Genomic DNA, 20,215 nt, shown 5'->3' on the forward strand with positions numbered 1-20,215 from the left:
AATCTCAACTGAAACCATCATGTCAAAGGAATATTATTACCGACATTTCAACTGATATCAGGCCGACCAGCCCTTTACTGTACTAGTCTCTGATTTATTTGACAACGTTGAATATTTAGATCTGAACAAATCTAAACGACAAATGAATCAAACACAACATAATAAATGTATCTGTTGGTTTCTATGTAACATGAGCATCAGTAACCAGTTTATAGATGGAAATGATATCAAAGGCACTGCCTCTATTTTAAGGAGCCCAGATTTATTTTAACTTCGCTGGACTGATAACGCTGTCATTTTAACAGTTCTCATTTCCTGCAAATATACGAAGCATGAAAAGAGGATTTCAATATGCGTGTCGGTCACTTTTTATGAACATTTCAATTAGGCAGTACGAGACAAATTTGGTCACAGAAACTCTGCGTACCTCAAAACTTACGGTCAGGTAGTTTATTTTATAACGAATAGCTTTGGTGAAGATCGCATATTGATTGGAGGTTTCCCTAAAAAGTAATTTAACTTTGAAGACCAACCATTTTTTTTAAATGTAGAATACATTTAAGCTTTCAATATAGGGGTCCCGTTTCAAAATATCGGCGCGTCAGATTTTGAACGTTAATAACTTTTATCATACTTAACAGAATGATTTGATTTTTAGGCCAATTTGTTGAAAATATGTTCCTCTATGCTGTATTAAAATTTGACGTGTATAACATGCACTAATAACAAAAAATTGTGTTTTGAAAAATCTTTCGAAAACGACTTGGAAAAGTGAAAATTTTCAGCCCATCCCGCACAGAGCCGTCACTATGGTGGACCAACCGAACAATAAAATAATGAAAAGTTTATATATAGGTCCACTACATGTTTGTTCCTATGATTATTCGCATTGGTTTGCTTGACGAGAGCAGTTGGTGGGGGAAAGACGTCATATTCCTTTGGTTAGGCCATTAGAAGCCGGACGGAAAGGAAAGGCTCATGCACGGCACGAGAACGAGCGAGAAAGCGATAGTAGTGATATTAGCGCGATTATATAAATATCTGTCGGTCGGTTTTTCTCATCATTCGTATTCGTTCAAGCACTAGCAAGCAACCAGTTCACCGAAGAAAAGCAGTTGGCGATGACGACGGTCGGAAAAAGTGCCCCAGCTACTGGTGACTCATCGCAACCCGATCAGGAACTGTCGCCCTGCAAGAATTTCGCCCCAACTAAAGGGCAACAGAGCAACTAATCTGTAGGCTATCGTTCCAGCGCCTGGGTCGTGAGATTGTGCAGGACTGCATAGTCGAGCTACGCTTACAAAGCTCAGTCATAAAGATGCCCCGAGAAGCCAACGATGCCTACTTGGTCGGTTTGTTCGAGAATGCAAAATAGTGCGCCAAGCGCATAACTTTCAGGCCAAATACATTAAACTGGTTCATCGTGTCCGCGGGGAGTGCGTCTGAATTATGCTCCCGCAATAAAACAATAAACGGTTCTTTGCAGGACCAATTAATTGTGTTCTAATAAGAGTTAAACTGAAATTTACATTTTATGGTGTATAACAAATAATTTTCAGAAAGCTATATAAGAAATACGATGTGTGGAAAGAAAGAAAGAGAATTTAAATTATCCTCTCTCGCTCGTTTTTGTGCACTGCTTTTCCATTCCTTTCTGCTGCTAATACCATCATAACTAAAACGAATGTGGGTGTTCCCCCACCATCCCATGGCCAGTATCAGCGCTAACAAATAAGACAAAAGAATTTAAATTTGTGAAAATCTTTTCCTTCCTTCTTTTCAAATCTGCAACATTGTTTGAAAATATTGTTGGAATGTTGTTATTGAAAAACTGAACATGCAAGTTTGCTAGCACTGGCCACTAGATTGAAGGCGATGGAAAGACAGAATATTCGTTTTGGTTATGCTAGTATTGGTAGCCGAACGGAAAGGAAAGGCACAGGAATGGCACGAAAACGAGCGAGAGAGCGATAGTAGTGCTTTCTCGTGTTTTCATATATGAATATTGGTCGGTCGGTTTTTCTCATCATTCGTATTCATTCAAGCACTAGCAAGCAGCCAGTCCACCGGAGAAAAACAGTTGGCAATGATGACGGTCCGCAAAAGTGCCCCAGCTACTGGTGGCCCATCACAACCAACTACCGATCAGGAACTGTCGCCATGCCAGTATTTCGCCCCAACTAAAGGGCAACGGAGCAACTAATCCGCTGGCTAACATTCCAGCGTCTGGTTCGTAAGGTTGTGTATTACTTCAAAGTCGAGCTACGCTTACAAAACTCAGCCGTAATGAAGCCAGTGATGTCTACTTGGTCGGTTTGTTTGTGGATACAAAATAGTGCGCCAAGTACGTAACTTTCTCGCAAAAGAAATCAAACTGGCTCACAGTGCCCGCTAGGAGTGGGCGTAAATTACAATAAAAGCAACGGTTCTTTTCAGGACCAATCAATTGTGTTCTAGTGAGAGTTAAACTGAAACTTTCATTTTAAGATGTGTAACAAATTTTCAACAAGCAACATAATACGTTGTGTGGAAAGAAGTAGCTTGACCACGGAACAAAAATTTAAATTATCCTCTTGCTCGTTTCGTGCACAGCTTTTCCATTCCTTTCTACTGCTATTATCAGTATTACCAAAACGAATGTGCGTGTTCCCTCACCATCCCTCTAGTGATCAGTGTTGCTTCAATTGCATGTGTTTAAGAGAAACGTTGAAGTCGCATGCTTCTATTCGAGCTTTTTGGCAGCCTCCGTGAACTAACTGCATTAAATGATTTTTTTGTGCAGCTCCGTGCTAGTAGCAAACAAAATGGCCCTACCAGTGTCTGATTCGTGAGCTTGTGCAGGATTTCAAAGGCGAGCTAAGCTTATAAAGTTCAGCCGTAATGGTACTGGAAGAAGCCAGTCTTGTCGTTTTGTCCGAGGCTACAAAACAGTTCGCCAGGCACGTAACTATCATGCCAAATATATCCAACGATCCAGCGCATCACCATCAACACCAACGCCGATACCACCATTATTACCATGGAGAATCATTTGAAAATTTCCCATTCAAACGTGATTCTGTTGAATATTATTAAATTTAAATTAACGTCTCGAATTGAAATTCACATTCATTCACAACAAGTCGTCGTCAAGTTCGCACGCTTTTATCGTTCGATCCAGGTGCCGTGCGCGATATTTCATTTAGTTTTTTATTAATTCAGCTTTTCGTGTGTGTACATCAATCATAATGAGTTGCGAAATTTGCACTTTCGACACTTCCGCCGATACAGTTATGTGGACGTGTATAGGTTGCCCAAGAAAATTCCACGCCGCTTGCATTGGAGTGACTGTTCCGAGGGGATCACTGCGGAAGAAGGACAAGAGGGTGGACATCAACTCGTATCTATTACCGTGCTGTGAATCATGTCAAGAATTGATGCAGGCCAAGATTGAGTTCAAAGGGCTTATTGAACAACAACAACTTCTGGAATCACAACTGCAAGCCAATACGGAAGTAATGCACCGGCTCGCGTTTCAACTGGAGAAGCCTAACATAGTTCACGAAGCGATCGATGGCCTAGAAATTTTGCTTACAACAATAAAACAGGAATTGATAGCAATAAACAAAAACAGCAGTTTGACTGGAAGTGTTGTTGCCATTAAAAATCACATTACCTCGCTATTCGATACAGCAATGACGACAACGAAAAATAATGTCTATAGCACGCTGAAAACGGTAACGTCAGAGCTATCAGCTGAACTGCGCACCATGAATGATGAAATAAACCAGCTTAATCAACTGTCTCTGGACACAGCGGCTAGTATTACTATGACGTCAAACCCGACGCTGGGGATTGATATTCTTGACGAGCTTAAGTCTCTGTCAGCGAACATATCCACCAGTCAAAACTTCACAAATTCTGCGCTAACTATTGATATCCTCGACGAACTTAAGGCGCTTTCATCAAACATAACGGCAAGTCAAAACGCTACATCATCGCTTGATTCATGCCCCAGTTTGGAAGCCGAATTAAATAACGACAAAAATATCGATAACTCAGGTTGGCGCTTTTTGGGTACCAGGAAAGTATGGAAAGCAGACTGGAGCGATTACGATGCACGCAAATTAAGAAACCTGAACCAGCAAAAACAGGCCGAAAAGGCTAGAAGACGTAAAAAAAGATCGAGGCGAAATAATAATAATAACGTTAATAAAAAAAACAAAAGCACCACAAATTTTCCTCGACCTGATCAAGAGCAAGCAGCGCGCCACTCACGACAGCCAGTTAATAGTAACCATACGAGTAATACCAATCGCAGAATCACATTTAGGGCCGGCAACACCCACTATAACAAAAACCATACGAGTAGTCACTACAACAATAGTTTCCTGCCACCGGATAGAGTGCTGCAAAAGATCATTTCTCAGGACCCCCCACGAACTATAGGCCAACAATTCAGTTTCAAAGAGGACCGACATTGAATCCCTATCCAGTGGATGATTTACCACGGTCGACGATGCAAATGCACCCAACATCGGAGCGCTTGTCAACAGTTTTGTGTAAGGCGTGCCATTCTCAACATTCGTGTTTTCGACGACATTGACGCATTCCCTAGAAGAAGGAAATGACGAGGACACCGCAGTTTGCCAAGATTCGACGCCATTTGAACGACAACAAAAAGAGGTAATCTCGATTCCTCAAGTAGAGTCGTCAGTAGAAATTTTAATTTACTGTCAAAATTTTAATAGAATGAAAAGTGCATCGAAAATGAATGAAATTCACAAGAATATTTTAAGTAGCTCCTATACAATTATTTTAGCTACAGAAACTAGTTGGGACGAAAGTGTTAGAAGTGAAGAAGTTTTCGGGAACAGCTACAATGTGTTTAGAGCTGACCGAGACATTCATATGTCTGAAAAGAAGTCAGGAGGGGGAGTTTTAATAGCAATTACATCAAAATTTAATGCAGAAATCATTACTACAAGGAAATTTAAAGAATTTGAGCATGTGTGGGTTAAAACCCATCTGGCAGGTGAAACACATATATTTGCCTCTGTGTACTTCCCCCCAAATAATGCCCGCAAAGATACATTTGAAAAGTTTTTTCTTATTGCCGAAGACATTATAACCAAGCTCCCCCCAGAGGTAAAAGTTCATATTTATGGTGACTTCAATCAACGAAGCATTGACTTCTTTCCAGACACTGAAAATGAAAGCATTCTACTTCCAGTCGTTGGGGATAACGAAACTCTGCAGGCCATATTTGACAAAACTGCAAGTTTAGGACTTAACCAAATTAATCATGTTAGAAATCAGCAAAACTGTTATTTAGATTTATTATTCACAAACATTCTTGAAGACTTCTGTGTCACCGAATCATTAACTCCACTATGGAAAAAGGAAGCGTTTCATACAGCAATAGAGTTTTCTGTATTTGTACATGATAACAAAAGACCCGATGACTGCGAGTACGAAGAGGCCTTTCAATTTCAATTGGCAAATTTTGACAACATAAAACAAAGACTAAGCAGTATAGATTGGCAAACGTTGTTTAGAAATGAAACAAGTATCGAAAATTCAGTAGACGTCTTTTACACAAAATTGTTTGATATAATAGTTGAACAAGTACCACTGAAAAAAATTAGGCGACAAGGCAACACAAAATATCCAGTTTGGTATAACGAGCAAATTAAAAATTTAAAAAATCGTAAACAAAAGGCCCACAAAAAGTATAAAAAAATCAGAAATGAAAGGAACTTATTTAACTATTTGGACATTTGCGATCAACTAAACCTATCCATTAAAATAGCATTTGAAGAGTATAACTCAAAAACCGAACTTCAAATAAAATCTTGCCCAAAAAATTTCTTTAATCATGTTAAAAATAATTTAAAATCGGAAAACTTCCCTTCAAAAATGAATCTTAAAGAAAATGTCGGTGTTAACGCGGAACAAATCTGCAATCTTTTCGCAACCTTCTTTCAAGACATCTATACCACATTTTCTGAAGAAGATCGTGATCGCGAATATTTCGGTTTCTTCCCAGAATTCACCACAGACATTGGCGTCAATCATGTCAGTGTGCAAGATATTATGGAGGCTCTAAACAAACTAGATGCCTCCAAAGGTTCTGGACCTGACGGGATCCCACCCGTATTTATGAAGAACTTAGCGTTGGAACTCACAGCTCCTCTGTTTTGGCTTTTTAACATGTCGCTTGAATCTGGCATTTTCCCCAATTTATGGAAAAGCTCGTACCTGGTACCCATTTTTAAAAGTGGCAAAAAATCTGACATATGTAACTACCGTGGAATTGCCATTATGTCATGTATGCCTAAACTCTTTGAAGCAATCGTTAACGAAAAACTATTCAATCAAATCAAAAACAGAATTACTAACATGCAGCATGGGTTCTTCAAAGGACGTTCAACTAATACAAATTTACTAGAATTCGTTAACTACTCATTGATTGCAATGGAGAATGGAAACTACACTGAAGCTCTTTACACGGACTTTAGCAAAGCATTTGATCGTATCGACATACCCTTGCTATTATTCAAACTGAAAAAATTAGGAATTGAATCAGGTCTTCTCAAATGGCTCGAATCATATTTAACTAACCGTCAACAAATAGTTAGATTTAAAGGGAAGAAATCGAATCCCATTCAAGTCACATCAGGAGTTCCTCAAGGCTCCCATCTAGGCCCTCTTTTGTTCATTTTATTCGTAAACGACATATCATACATTCTCAAAAACATAAAAGTTCTTATCTATGCCGACGACATGAAGCTCTTTTTAGAAATTAGGAACGAACAAGACATAAAGATATTACAGGAAGAAATACATATGTTTTACCTCTGGTGTAACAAAAGCCTTCTGCAACTAAACGTAAAAAAATGTAATGCAATAACTTTTAGTAGGAAACGAAATACACCTGACATTTCAATCACTCTAGGAAATCAAGTGGTACAAAAGTGCGAAAGAGTTAAAGATTTGGGAGTCATTCTAGATTCAAAATTAACATTCATTGACCATTACAACACAATCATCAATAGAGCAAATAACATGCTTGGATTTATAAAGCGTTTTAGTTACAATTTTAATGATCCATATACAATTAAAACATTATACATCTCGTATGTAAGGTCAATACTGGAATATTGTAGCATAGTTTGGTCACCTTTCTCAATCACACACGAAGAAAGAATAGAATCAGTACAAAGGCAATTTTTATTGTTTGCACTTCGCAAAATAGGTTGGACACGATTTCCTCTCCCATCTTATAAAGCTCGCTGTATGCTCATTAACATCCAAACACTAAAAGAGCGCCGAGAATATGCAATGGTTTCATTTCTAAACGATATAATTTCGTGTCGTATTGATTCAGTCGAACTTCTATCTAAACTTAATTTTTATATACCTTCCCGGCAGTTACGAATCCGAAATACATTTATAACAAACAATTATCGTACAAATTATGCCAAGTTTGGACCATTGAATCAGATGATGGCAACTTACAACAAGCACTGCGAAGCTATTGACTTAACAATGACAAAAAGCAAATTAAAAAAATATTTCAATTCTATTCGCTTATAAAGAACATCCTAAAGTAGTGCTATGTAAACCAGATAGTGTTTAGTTTAGTTATTAGTATTTTATGTTTTAAGTGTATACTATATTTTATCGTTGTAACAAAACGGTCTACTCTTGTTTGACGACAATAAATAGACAATAAATAGACAATAGAAATCACGACGCTCCGGTTATGTCACAGACATTACCCACCCATCTTTTTTTATTGTGACCACGACTAACTGTTTAATATAGACACCCCATTTCAATATTTCGGAAGGAACAGAAGGTTGAGTTTGGAAAGTTTGTAACTTTCATTGTACTTAACCAAATTACACAATGTTCGCACTAATGATTCAGAAATATGACCAGGAATCTTCTATTAGATTTGTAAGTATGTATAATTTACATGAATAAAGAAAAATTGATTTTCAGGAATCAATTATTATCTGTTCTGCCATTGGCCAGTACTATGCGATTTCCTCATGCTAACAATTCATTTCATCGTTTGCCATCTCCCTCACCAAGGCCAACAACGCCAACAAAAACGGTCCTTTTCAGGACCACCATCATTTTTGTAAAGAATAATTTGAAATATTCCTCGCCCAAATCACCTTTTGTCCAAAAATTCCAATGAGTATCAACATATTTGAAGAACGTTTTCCTTATGTATTCTACATCTCTCCGGTTATGTCGCAGACATTACCCACCCATCTTTTTAAATTTCCTTTTCTAAGCATGTGCGAGAAAGAGAGGCAACACATAACTTTATATGAGAATACCTTTTTACTGCAAAATTGGATCAATTTGCAGTCTTCGGCAAAGTTGATCCTTACACCTTAAGCTATATATCTGCAAATTTTGGGATGCACAAGATGATACTGGCATTTTGTACTGAATTTATTGTTTCAATTGCCTAAACTTAATATATTTTCACATACAAACTTGAAAACTCTTGTGAGTGAATTTTTTGAATAAAGCTCATATTTGACACGTGGTATGTGAAGCTAATTACCGTTTGATTTAACAGTGTTCCGAAAAAAGTCAAAATTGTTGCCGGTCTATTTTGCATGCATTGTGGTTAATAGTTACGAAATATCTTCAGAGGTTTGTGGAAAAAAAGCAGTTCAATGAACTTTTTGAAAATAGAATGTGTTCTACAGTCATCATACAACTTGGAATGATTTAAATCATTTGCATATTACTTGTAAGTTTTGTATAACTGAGAAAATTGTTGACCTGTTTAAAATATGCAAATATTTTAAAAGAAGCACGTCGCTGCACAGGGTCTTCGAATAAAACTCGGACAAAACCGAAAATGTTACCCAATCTGGCTGAAAATTACATTCTAAGATAATTTTGGGGTGCTGAGCCCATTTTTATGACATTAAAAATGAGCTCAGCACCCCAAAATTATCCCAAAGTTATAAAAGTTATAAAAGAAGAGAAAAATTTTCCCATACAGTGTCATCAAACCTTTCTTATTAGTATAATACCATTTTATGAAAAATCTATTTTGACGTCTACTATCTACTACGTCTTTGTTTTCGATATGGGGGTGCACTTTGCAAATTCTACAAAAATGGTATCTAACGAAAGGTGGTCCAATTTTAAACGCATATAATTCAGCCATCCCACGATAAATTTTTAAATTTTTTGCACAAATCGCCCCGAAATACTTCTAAACCTTCATCTAAGATTCCAATAGATAAACCCAAAAATTTTTGATATCATGGCATTAAAAATTCAAATATTGTACAACCTAGTCAAAACATCGCGCATTTACACATAGAAGATAGCGCTTCCCAAGCCCGATACGACAGATTTGTGTACCAAGCGCGCTACGCTTCTATGAATGACGTCATCATCGACTATTTAAAGAACGGATTTGGCTGGACAAGCTCAGTTGCCTGTTGAACGGCAGGCGGGGCAGATCACTGCGCTGTGTGTTTTCACAACCAGTGTAGCTGAGTGAGTCCGTTACACTGCTTGTGGAGGTACGCTATCCAGTGCTATGGTTTCTTTTGTGTTGTGCTTATTTCCAGCACACTTTTATGTACAATCTCGAACACAGTTATTCCTACACAAAATCGCTTGTACATTCGAGCTCCTTTTGCAAACACGGTTAACATGGTGTCGTGGTACTAGTTGTCTCTTTCGCTCTACCCATCATCATCAGCGTTGACTCATTTCGCTTTGTTCGCTTGAGTTCAATGTTTGAGGCGAATGTAGGTATATCTAATTTGTTGGCTGGGTTACTATATTCACAGGTTTTTCTGTAATGTCAGATTTTTTTCACAATTTTTGATCACAATTATTTTTCACAGATGGTAGATTTTTGGCTTTTTGATGAAAATTTCATAGATTTTTGGCAAAAAATGTGATTTTTCACAGTTTTTTTCGGAAATTTATCCCAGTTTTTTTTCTGTTTCAGTTATCACGGATGGTAAAATGAAACACAAATTTCAATGTGGCATCCCTGTTTGTTAACGGATGCATGTGTAACCTGCATGATAGCAATCTGTGCTTTCATTGCGCAAAGACGAAAACTTCCTTAGCAACAAATTTACGCGGATCGATGGAAAGCATAGATATATGGTTAAGATCACTGCATTCGCTATATTTGTATACGTACTTTAGGAAAATTAAAATAATGGCAAAATAAAACTAAAAAGCTTGGTCTATATATGAAATGTGATTATATTGTCTAAAATTTGATTTTTCTTCGCCGGTCGGGGTTTTTTACCACACACAATCGAAGTTTTTACAATTTTTAAAAGCTGATCTTGTGCTATAAAGATTTAGTTTCAGATATTAGTTCGGTCACGGTTTTCTGTCTTCTTTCTTCAGATTTACTCAAATAAGTGTAATTGGATTCGATCGCCTACTACAAATGAAATAATCTGATAACCAAGAAGGTTTGGTTCAATAGGTAACATTCGATGTTGATTGGTTGTGCTTAAACTATTCGTAAGAAATATATTTGATTTATTATTACTCTAAATGTACTAAGAAAATATTTTACATAAGTAGTATAGTCATTCGTTTTCGAGCTCTCCATCGAGACAGAGGTTGTTTTTTCTAGTCCGTAGTGCTGTGTGAGGCGATAAAGAATAGTTTTAATCCGCATTCAAGGTTATTTTGCCAGTTCGGTTCGGTCCTCAGTCTTTTGTTCGCGTGTGAGGATTAAACAATAGCCAGCTGTATAAGCTGGATCGGTTCGTCGTTGGACACCAGTTTAAAGCTAAGTGGTTTTTGTCTTTTGTAACACATTTATTGCTTTCTTCCGTCTGCGCGGGCGCTGACCCCGTGCGTTGACGTTTTCTATGGTTCCCTCTCCGGATGGTCAAATGGAAGTTGAATCGGGTTCAACTTCTAAGGCTCCCCCCCGGCCCAAATGCTATCCAGAACTCTCAACTGGTCCATTTGTGGTCTTCTTTCGGCCCAAGACTAAATCACTGAATCTTCTTCAGATTTCTAGAGACCTGACGGAACGGTTCTCGGCTGTGACCGAAATTTCAAAGGTCCGCTCGGACAAGATAAGGGTGTTGCTAGCCAACTCAAAGCAGGCAAACGATATTGCTTGCTGTGAGCACTTTACGCGGGATTATAACGTGTATATTCCGGCTGTAAGAGTACAATCCGAAGGCGTCGTAACCGATGAGAGTTTGACGTGCGAGGATCTGCTGAAGTACGGGGTTGGCCGATTCAGAGACCGCTTACTTCAGCCAGTTAAAATACTTGAGTGCAAACGTTTGCACTCAGTAGTAGTTGCGGGGAATGGTTCAAAAACGTACCCCCAATCAAACTCTTATCGGGTGACCTTCGCTGGTACCGCTTTGCCAAATTTCGTCCTCTTGCACAAGGTTCGTCTGCCTGTGCGTCTGTTTGTGCCGCGGGTCATGAATTGCACAAAGTGTAAACAACTGGGTCACACAGCCACCCATTGTAGCAACAAGGCCCGCTGTGGAAAATGCGGGGAGAATCATCTAGATGATTCGTGCAGTAAGCAAGCCGAAAAGTGTCCTTACTGTGCGGAGAGTCTGCATGATATCTCGGCATGTCCCGCGTACAAACTACGCGGGGATAAACTGAAACGTTCCCTTGCGGGACGATCCAAACATTCTTTCGCAGAAATGTTAAAGAATGCTACGCCACCATCCTCAGCAAACATCTATACTCACTTGCCTCCTGACGAGGGCGAGGCTGGTAACCCACAAGAGGGAACATCTACTAGGGTGCCTAGAATTTATAGGAAGAGGAGGAACACTTCCTCTCGTAAAGTTCCTTGTAAAGGCCAGAAGGTGTCCCTTGAGGGGGCTCCGAAAGTCACATCTATTGGAAGTGTTGCAACCAAACCGAAGCAATTAGCTCCTGGTCTCGGAGGATTAAGCTCAGAGAAGGAGTTCCCAGCACTTCCAGGAACATCAAAAATCCCAAGTGTTCCTTTGTTTCAGTTCGAGAGTAATCACAGCACTGGAATTATAAAACTCTCGGACATAGTGGACTGGATAATAAAAACTTTCAATATTACTGATCCTATTAAAAGTCTTATGTTAGCTTTTCTCCCTACAGTGAGAACATTTTTGAAGCAGTTGACTGCTAAATGGCCCCTCCTCTCAGCGATTATATCCTTCGATGGCTAACTCATCGAACGAGGTCACGGATTTGATCACTGTTCTACAGTGGAATTGCAGAAGTATCATCCCGAAAATCGATTCCTTCAAAATTTTAATAAATAATTTGAGTTGCGATGCATTTGCATTATGTGAAACTTGGTTAACTTCCGACATAGAACTCAACTTCCACGACTTTAATATTATTCGCCTGGATCGAGACACCCCCTATGGAGGAGTGCTTTTGGGGATCAAAAAGTGCTATTCCTTCTACAGAATTAACCTTCCCTCGATAACAGGTATTGAAGTTGTCGCTTGTCAAGTAACAACCAAAGGCAAAAGCCTTTGCATAGCTTCCATATATATTCCCCCCAACACCGCGGTTGGGCACCGACGGCTACAAGACATCTTAGAATCCCTGCCAGCACCGCGACTAGTTTTAGGAGACTTTAACTCTCACGGTACAGCATGGGGTTGCCTCTATGATGATAACCGGTCTTCCTTAATTCAGGATCTTTGCGATAACTTCAATTTGACAATTTTAAACACGGGTGAAATGACACGGATTCCTGCTCCTCCAGCGCGCCCGAGCGCCTTAGACTTGTCCCTTTGCTCAACATCGCTGCGGTTAAATTGCACGTGGAAGGTAATTCCTGATCCCCACGGCAGCGACCATCTGCCGATCGTAGTCTCAATCAATAACGGTTCAAGGCCATTGAAATCAATCAATATTTCGTATGACCTCACACGAAATATCGATTGGAAGAGCTATGCTGCCGCGATATCCGACAACATCGAATCTACCCAAGAACTTCCTCCGGAGGAAGAGTACAGCTTTTTGGCTGGCTTGATTCTCGACAGCGCGAATCAAGCTCAGACTAGGCCAGTACCCGGCGCGAACATACAAAAACGTTCTCCCAATCCCTGGTGGGATAAAGAGTGCTCAGACGTGTACGCAGAGAAGGCCGCCGCGTTTAAGACCTTCCGGAACGACGGGTTACCCGCCAGTTTTCGACAGTACGCGACGTTAGACAAGCGAATGAAGAGTTTGATGAAAGCCAAAAAACGCGATTATTGGCGCCGGTTCGTCGACGGATTAACGAGAGAAACATCGATGAGCACTCTTTGGGGAACAGCCCGACGTATGCGAAATCGAAACAGTACTAATGAGAGCGTGGAATATTCAAACCGTTGGATATTCGATTTCGCCAAGAAGGTTTGTCCGGATTCCGCCCCGGCACAGAAGATTTACCGCGCCGCGTCTCCTCACGATAGCGCGAACGAAACACCTTTTTCGATGGTGGAGTTCTCACTTGCTCTCTTGTCGTGTAACAATAAAGCTCCGGGGCCAGACAGAATCAAATTCAACTTGTTGAAGAATCTGCCTGACTCTGCCAAGAGACGCTTGTTGAACTTATTTAATAAATTTCTCGAGGCTAACATTGTCCCACTCGATTGGAGACAAGTGAAGGTCATCGCCATCCAAAAACCAGGAAAACCAGCCTCCGACCACAATTCGTACCGTCCGATCGCAATGCTATCCTGTATCCGGAAGTTGTTCGAGAAAATGATCCTATCCCGCCTCGACAATTGGGTCGAAGCAAATGGCTTACTGTCAGATACACAATTTGGCTTTCGCAAAGGCAAAGGGACGAACGATTGTCTTGCGTTGCTCTCAACTAAAATTCAAATGGCCTATGCTAGCAAAGAGCAGATGGCATCAGTGTTCCTCGATATTAAGGGGGCTTTTGATTCAGTTTCGATCAACATTCTTTCAGAGAAGCTGCACCAGCATGGTCTTTCAGCGACTTTAAACAACTTTTTACTAAACTTGTTGTCGGAAAAGCACATGCATTTTTCGCATGGTGACTTATCGACATCACGATTTAGCTACATGGGCCTTCCCCAGGGCTCATGTCTAAGCCCCCTTTTATACAATTTCTATGTCAACGATATTGATGAATGTCTTGACAATTCCTGCACGTTAAGGCAACTTGCAGACGATGGCGTGGTGTCTGTTACGGGACCCAAAGCTGTCGATCTACAAGGACCATTACAGAATACCCTGGACAATTTGTCTGCTTGGGCTATTAAGCTGGGTATCGAATTCTCCACGGAGAAAACTGAGCTAGTTGTATTTTCAAGGAAGCGTGAACCAGCACAACTACAGCTTCTATTAATGGGTCAAACTATCGCTCAGGTCTTCACAGTAAAATATCTAGGGGTCTGGTTCGACTCGAAAGGTACTTGGGGATGCCATATTCGGTATCTGAAACAGAAATGCCAACAAAGGATCAACTTTCTTCGTACAATAACCGGAACATGGTGGGGTGCCCACCCAGGAGACCTAATTAGGTTGTATCAAACAACGATACTGTCGGTAATGGAATACGGATGCTTCTGCTTTCGCTCCGCCGCGAACATACATTTCATCAAACTCGAAAGAATTCAGTATCGTTGTTTGCGTATCGCCTTAGGGTGCATGCAGTCGACCCATACGATGAGTCTCGAAGTGCTGTCGGGCGTTCTCCCGTTGAAAAATCGATTTTGGGAACTCTCATATCGATTGCTCATTCGATGCGATATCTTGAACCCGGTCGTGATTGAAAATTTCGAAAGGCTTGTTGAGCTCAATTCTCAGACCCGTTTCATGTCCCTGTACTTTGACTACATGGCGCAGAATATTAACCCTTCTTCTTACAATCCCAACCGTGTGCATTTCATAAATACTTCTGAATCTACTGTTTTCTTCGACACATCCATGAAAGACGAGATTAGTGGAATTCCGGACCACATACGCCCACAAGTGGTTCCAAACATTTTTTATAATAAATTCCGAGAAGTCGACTGTTCTAAGATGTTTTATACTGACGGATCAAACCTCGAAGGATCCACTGGCTTCGGTATTTTCAATCAAAAGTTCACCGCCTCCTACAAACTCAGTGACCCTGCTTCAGTTTACGCCGCAGAACTAGCTGCCATTCAGTATACCCTTGGAGTCATTGAAACATTACCCGCAGACCATTACTTCATCGTTTCGGATAGCCTCAGTTCCATTGACGCTATTCGCTCGATGAAACAAGGCAAGCACTCCTCGTATTTTTTGGGGAAAATACGGGAGCTACTGAGTGCTTTATCTGACAACTCTTTCCAGATTACCTTGGTATGGGTCCCTTCTCATTGCTCCATTCCGGGCAATGAGAAGGCAGACTCCTTAGCTAAGGTGGGTGCCTTAGAAGGAGACGTTTACGAAAGACCAATTTGCTTCAGCGAATTTTTCAGTATTACTCATCAGAGAACCCTCGAAAGTTGGCAAACTTCGTGGAGCAGCGGAGAGCTGGGAAGGTGGCTACATTCGATAATCCCTAAGGTATCGACGAAACCTTGGTTCAAGGGGATGGATGTGGGTCGTGACTTCATTCGTGTGATGTCCCGACTCATGGCAAACCATTACACGCTGGATGCACATCTCCGGCGTATTGGGCTCGTGGATAGTGATATCTGCGCTTGTGGCGACGGCTATCACGACATCGAGCACATTGTCTGGGCGTGCACCGAGTACAGTTCCGCTAGGTCTCGGCTAATGGATACCCTGCGGGCCCGAGGAAGACCAACCAACGTCCCGGTTCGAGATGTGCTGGCAAGCCGCGATGTTCTCTATATGTCCCTTATATACACCTTTGTGAAAACCATCAATATACAAGTCTAACTGCCCCTTGTTATCTCCTTATCATTCTCAGAACGCTCTTCCACCTGTATCAAACCATCTGTATCGAATGAGCCAACAAACACGGGACCTACGGCACGAACATAACACGCTTAACTCGAAATGTAGCCGATCCACATCTGAGCCGTACTACGAAATCGTCTGGAAAAACCCCTGCCATCTTGAGGAGGACCACCCGGCGTCCCAGTACATGATTCCCCTGATGAAGGCCACCCGAGTTTGTAATCCATCCGTTGATCTCACGATGCCTGAAACTGAAATAATTTTCTCTCCCTGCCATCTTTGTCTACCCTCCCTCCCCTGACTCTTATACCCAGAAGTAACACCCCTACCCCCCCCCCCCCCCCCCCCCAATATCATCACGAAGCATTTAGCTCTTCTTGTCTCTTCTAGTTTTAACTATTATATTATATAATCTCGTTGAAATTACCCAACTCTACTACCCACAAAAATAACTATAATTACGAATCTTTACAAAATTCAATCATACCCTCTAGTTATTCCTAGTTTTAAGTTAGTCGTCAAAAATTGTCCCCCTTAATTAAACATTATTTGCTCCAATAATCTCACTGATAAAAATGTCAAACCATATTGCCACAAAAACTAAATGACCCCCCTAATCTTACGAAAACAATATTATCCCCTTGTGTAGATATATAAGATAGCTATAAAATCGCATTAGTTTCATTTTTAAAAAATCAATATGTAATCCCCTAGTTTTAAGCAATTTAAAATGTAAAACAAAACAAAATTGGCACCTTTAAGCTAACGCAACGTGCCTTATCAAATAAACGATTTGAATTAAAAAAAAAAAGTAGTATAGTCCTATGTCTACAGTTCGTGCAACCCCATAGGGCTGCCCCTTGTAGTTTTTTTTATTTAATATAACAAAAACTAAATATAACAACATAATAATTGGATAAAACTACTTTCAATCTCTACAAAACGTGTTCATTTACGTTTTATTCAGCTGTTATTTTGCACTAATCACCATGCTCCTCCATGTCAGCAAACATTTAAAAATGCCAACTTTAAACCCCTCATGGCAAAAGGGGCAAAACGAGACCTTGAAATTCGAAGAGTAGAGATGATTTCCCATAGAATGTATAATAAGTGACCGTTCCGAACTGTTTCACCTGATTGTACAGAATACATTTGTGAAAAAAGAGTTTGCTATCAACCCACTTGAGATATATTTGTAGTAAAATTACATAGTTCGAATCAAATTTGGCGAACATTTTGAAATGATCAACAAAGTTCTTTAAATGCCATTTAAAATGAAACTAGTTATGCTCAAAACGGATTAAAATTTAATGAGCAACATATTTTTGAAGTTAAGATAGGTACTGTGATATCGAAAATGAATTTCATTAGAATTGTCTGACACAGCGATGTTTAAATTGCTATTAAAAATCTAATTCTCATTCGGTTGTCACAAAATTTGGAGAATATGTCATTCAATACATAGGAAACCTAGGACAAATAAAAAATATCAATATTTGAAACATAGGCTTTGTCCAGTCTCCGGCCACTGTGCGCTGTTGTGCTATCTTATGACAAGCGCCATTTAGCACTTTTCGAGAAAAAAGATTTTTAAAGTTTGGGATTGAATATCTTGAAACTTATAAATTGTATAAACAATTCGAAGAAGACAATTGATACTTTTATCTATTCTGTATTAATCTATCAAGTATTGGGAAAATCGGTTAACTATGTTGCGAGTTTTTACTATAAATGTAAACAAAAGTCGCGCTCACACGTGTCATATGTATAATGATGACAATTTTTTTTTATTTCAATTATAGAGGTTTTCGCCTCTTCGGGTTAGAAAAATCTCTTAGGAAAAATTTCTAACCCTATGTACGGGGTCGGGACTCGAACCCAGGTGCGCTGCGTACAAGGCAATCGATTTACCAATACGCTACGCCCACTCCCATGACAAAATTTGTATGGTGTGTCATAATCGTGCACGGAAAATTTTTCATTGAAAAAAATATCAATAATTAACTTTTATTCATATCTTTGGCTTCATTTGGTCTATAAACAATCGGTGAGATACATTTTGAGGGAAATGGGTCAGGGAATCTAGAAAAAATAGTTAGTTTTGGTTAGAGCGTTGCCAAATATGCTGTATTTCCAGTTTAAAACTTAAACTGCATGTTTCTCGCAATTCGTGTAATTTTGTTTGGAAAATGATGATGCTATTGTGTTTCTTAGATAGTTCTACACATTGAACATCTTATACATCAAGATAACTTGAGCCAATCCACATACACAGTCATTTGAAGCAAAAAACTAAAAATTTCACTTTTTTCGCTATGTCTCACTAACCAAGCAGGATGTAGAAATTCTGAGAACACACCTTTGTAGAGATTTTTTAGACAAGTGATGTGGCATATCAAATTCAGTTTATCCCAAAATGGCGTTTGTCATAAGATAGCACAACAGAGACGAGCAGTTGAATTCAATGACAAAACAATGTGGAACTTCACTTCAAAGTGAAAATTTGTCCAGAGCATTTACCCCTTGGCTTAAGCATTGCGTTCAGTCGTGAGGTAGATGGGGTGGTGTATGAATATACAGATCATCAAATAATCCACCTAGTGGTAATAAAATAGATTTCTAATATAATTCATATTCATATTATACTCATAGCATCAGCGTGAGCATCTGTATTTTCAAATCCCGAAATTCTAGTGAAGATTTGACCTTTTTTGCAAGATTTATGTTTTACTGGTTATGGTGTAAAAATTATCAGCTCATAATTTATAATAAGAATATAAGAAATCACCCAATATACAAAAAAATATTTCACAGCACTAATCATTATTCACCATTCATCACACGACCACTCCCTCTTTCCTTCTTCGTGTTATAGCAACTGTCACGACTCACATCGTTACTATTCTCTATCCATTTCTAATTTGTGTCATAAAACCTTCAGCTAATCTGAAATATTTTTTATACTCAATCTAATTTGATGTTTGCGATGTAACTGTGTAGGTTGAGGAAGACCAAATTGTTCTTGTCTGGTGTTTCCCTATAAATTGTTTTTCCGATTTAGTAGCTTAGTTTAGAGCAGAACCACTCGCGCCCTGACAAAATATGAAAATATTTGCAATATAAGAAAACTATAACTAATTTATGTTCAAACGCGGCTTGCCCCTGAAGATGAAAATCGTGACCGACCATCTTAGATTTCAACAACTGCATCAACTCTGCATAGTAGGCCTGGCCGTTTTAATATTTGCGACACATTATATGCTTCAAACATTAATGTTGACAAGAAAAACACTGAAGAATAACTGCAATATTTTCCAGAATGCTTTTCAACACTGGCTGTGGAAGGATTTAGATTTTTTTATTTTATAGTCAATTTTACTGTTCTCCATTTATCAGTTTTGAAATTCACGCTTTTCTTTTGTATGAATTTTCATCAATATTCGTCAATTTTTCTTTATTATTGTCTTCCATTACCTTTAGCACTTTCCTTTTTTGCCCATTTAAACGATTTTGTATTTCATGTTCTCTTTTTTGTTCATTTTATTATTCGGACATTTCCCCCATTATTTCATTTTGATCTTTTGTTTTGTGCATGTTTTCTGTTTTCCATTTCATCTAGTTTTGAGGCATACTTTATATAAATTTATTTATTTATTTAACGCATTATTTTATAAATTTTCACTTATTTTTCTTCTTTGTAATATTCCAATTTTTCCCATTTCGTCATTTTTACCCATTCAAAACATTTAGATTTTTCTTGTTTTCTATGATTTCACTTTTGTCTGTTTTTGGGCTCCACTTGTTTCTGTTTTCTGGTTTTTGTCTTCAATCTACTCCGCCAATTTTTCCCAATTATTTCTGTTTCCATTACTCCATTGCACATTTTTATTTATTAATTAGCTAACTTATTTATATTTTTTATTCCATTCTCGTTATCATTTCTTCTATTTTGAAATATTTTCAGCATTTTTTCATTTTTCTGGTTTTATTCCTTCCATTTTGTCGTGACTAACGATTTACCTTTCAATATAGGGCCCCTTTTCAAAATTTCGGAAGAAAAATGATGTAAGATTTTGAACACTTATATCTTTTGTTGTACTGAATGGATTTAATCAATTTCTTCGGCATTTTGTCGAAAATATTGGTAGCAATGTTGTATTAAATTTTGGAATATGTAGGGCATTCATTATCAACGGAAAAATTGTGCTTTGAAAAATCGACTCGGAAAAGTGAAAATTTTCAGCCCATCCCGCACAGAGCCGTCAATATGGTGCACAAACCGAACAATAAAATGGTGAAAAGTTTTAAATATAGG

At 38.9% G+C, this 20,215-nt stretch overlaps 1 protein-coding gene across 1 annotated transcript in view; it reads left to right on the forward strand.

Annotated features, from left to right (window-relative positions):
• The window catches only part of LOC131681906 (neural cell adhesion molecule 1-B-like), a 967,955-nt gene that overhangs the window by 579,300 nt on the left and 368,440 nt on the right, over positions 1-20,215 (forward strand). The gene's annotated exons all lie outside the window — the stretch shown is intronic.

This window comes from Topomyia yanbarensis, chromosome 2 (genome assembly GCF_030247195.1).
Source record: "Topomyia yanbarensis strain Yona2022 chromosome 2, ASM3024719v1, whole genome shotgun sequence".
NCBI classification, from domain to species: Eukaryota; Metazoa; Arthropoda; class Insecta; order Diptera; family Culicidae; genus Topomyia; species Topomyia yanbarensis.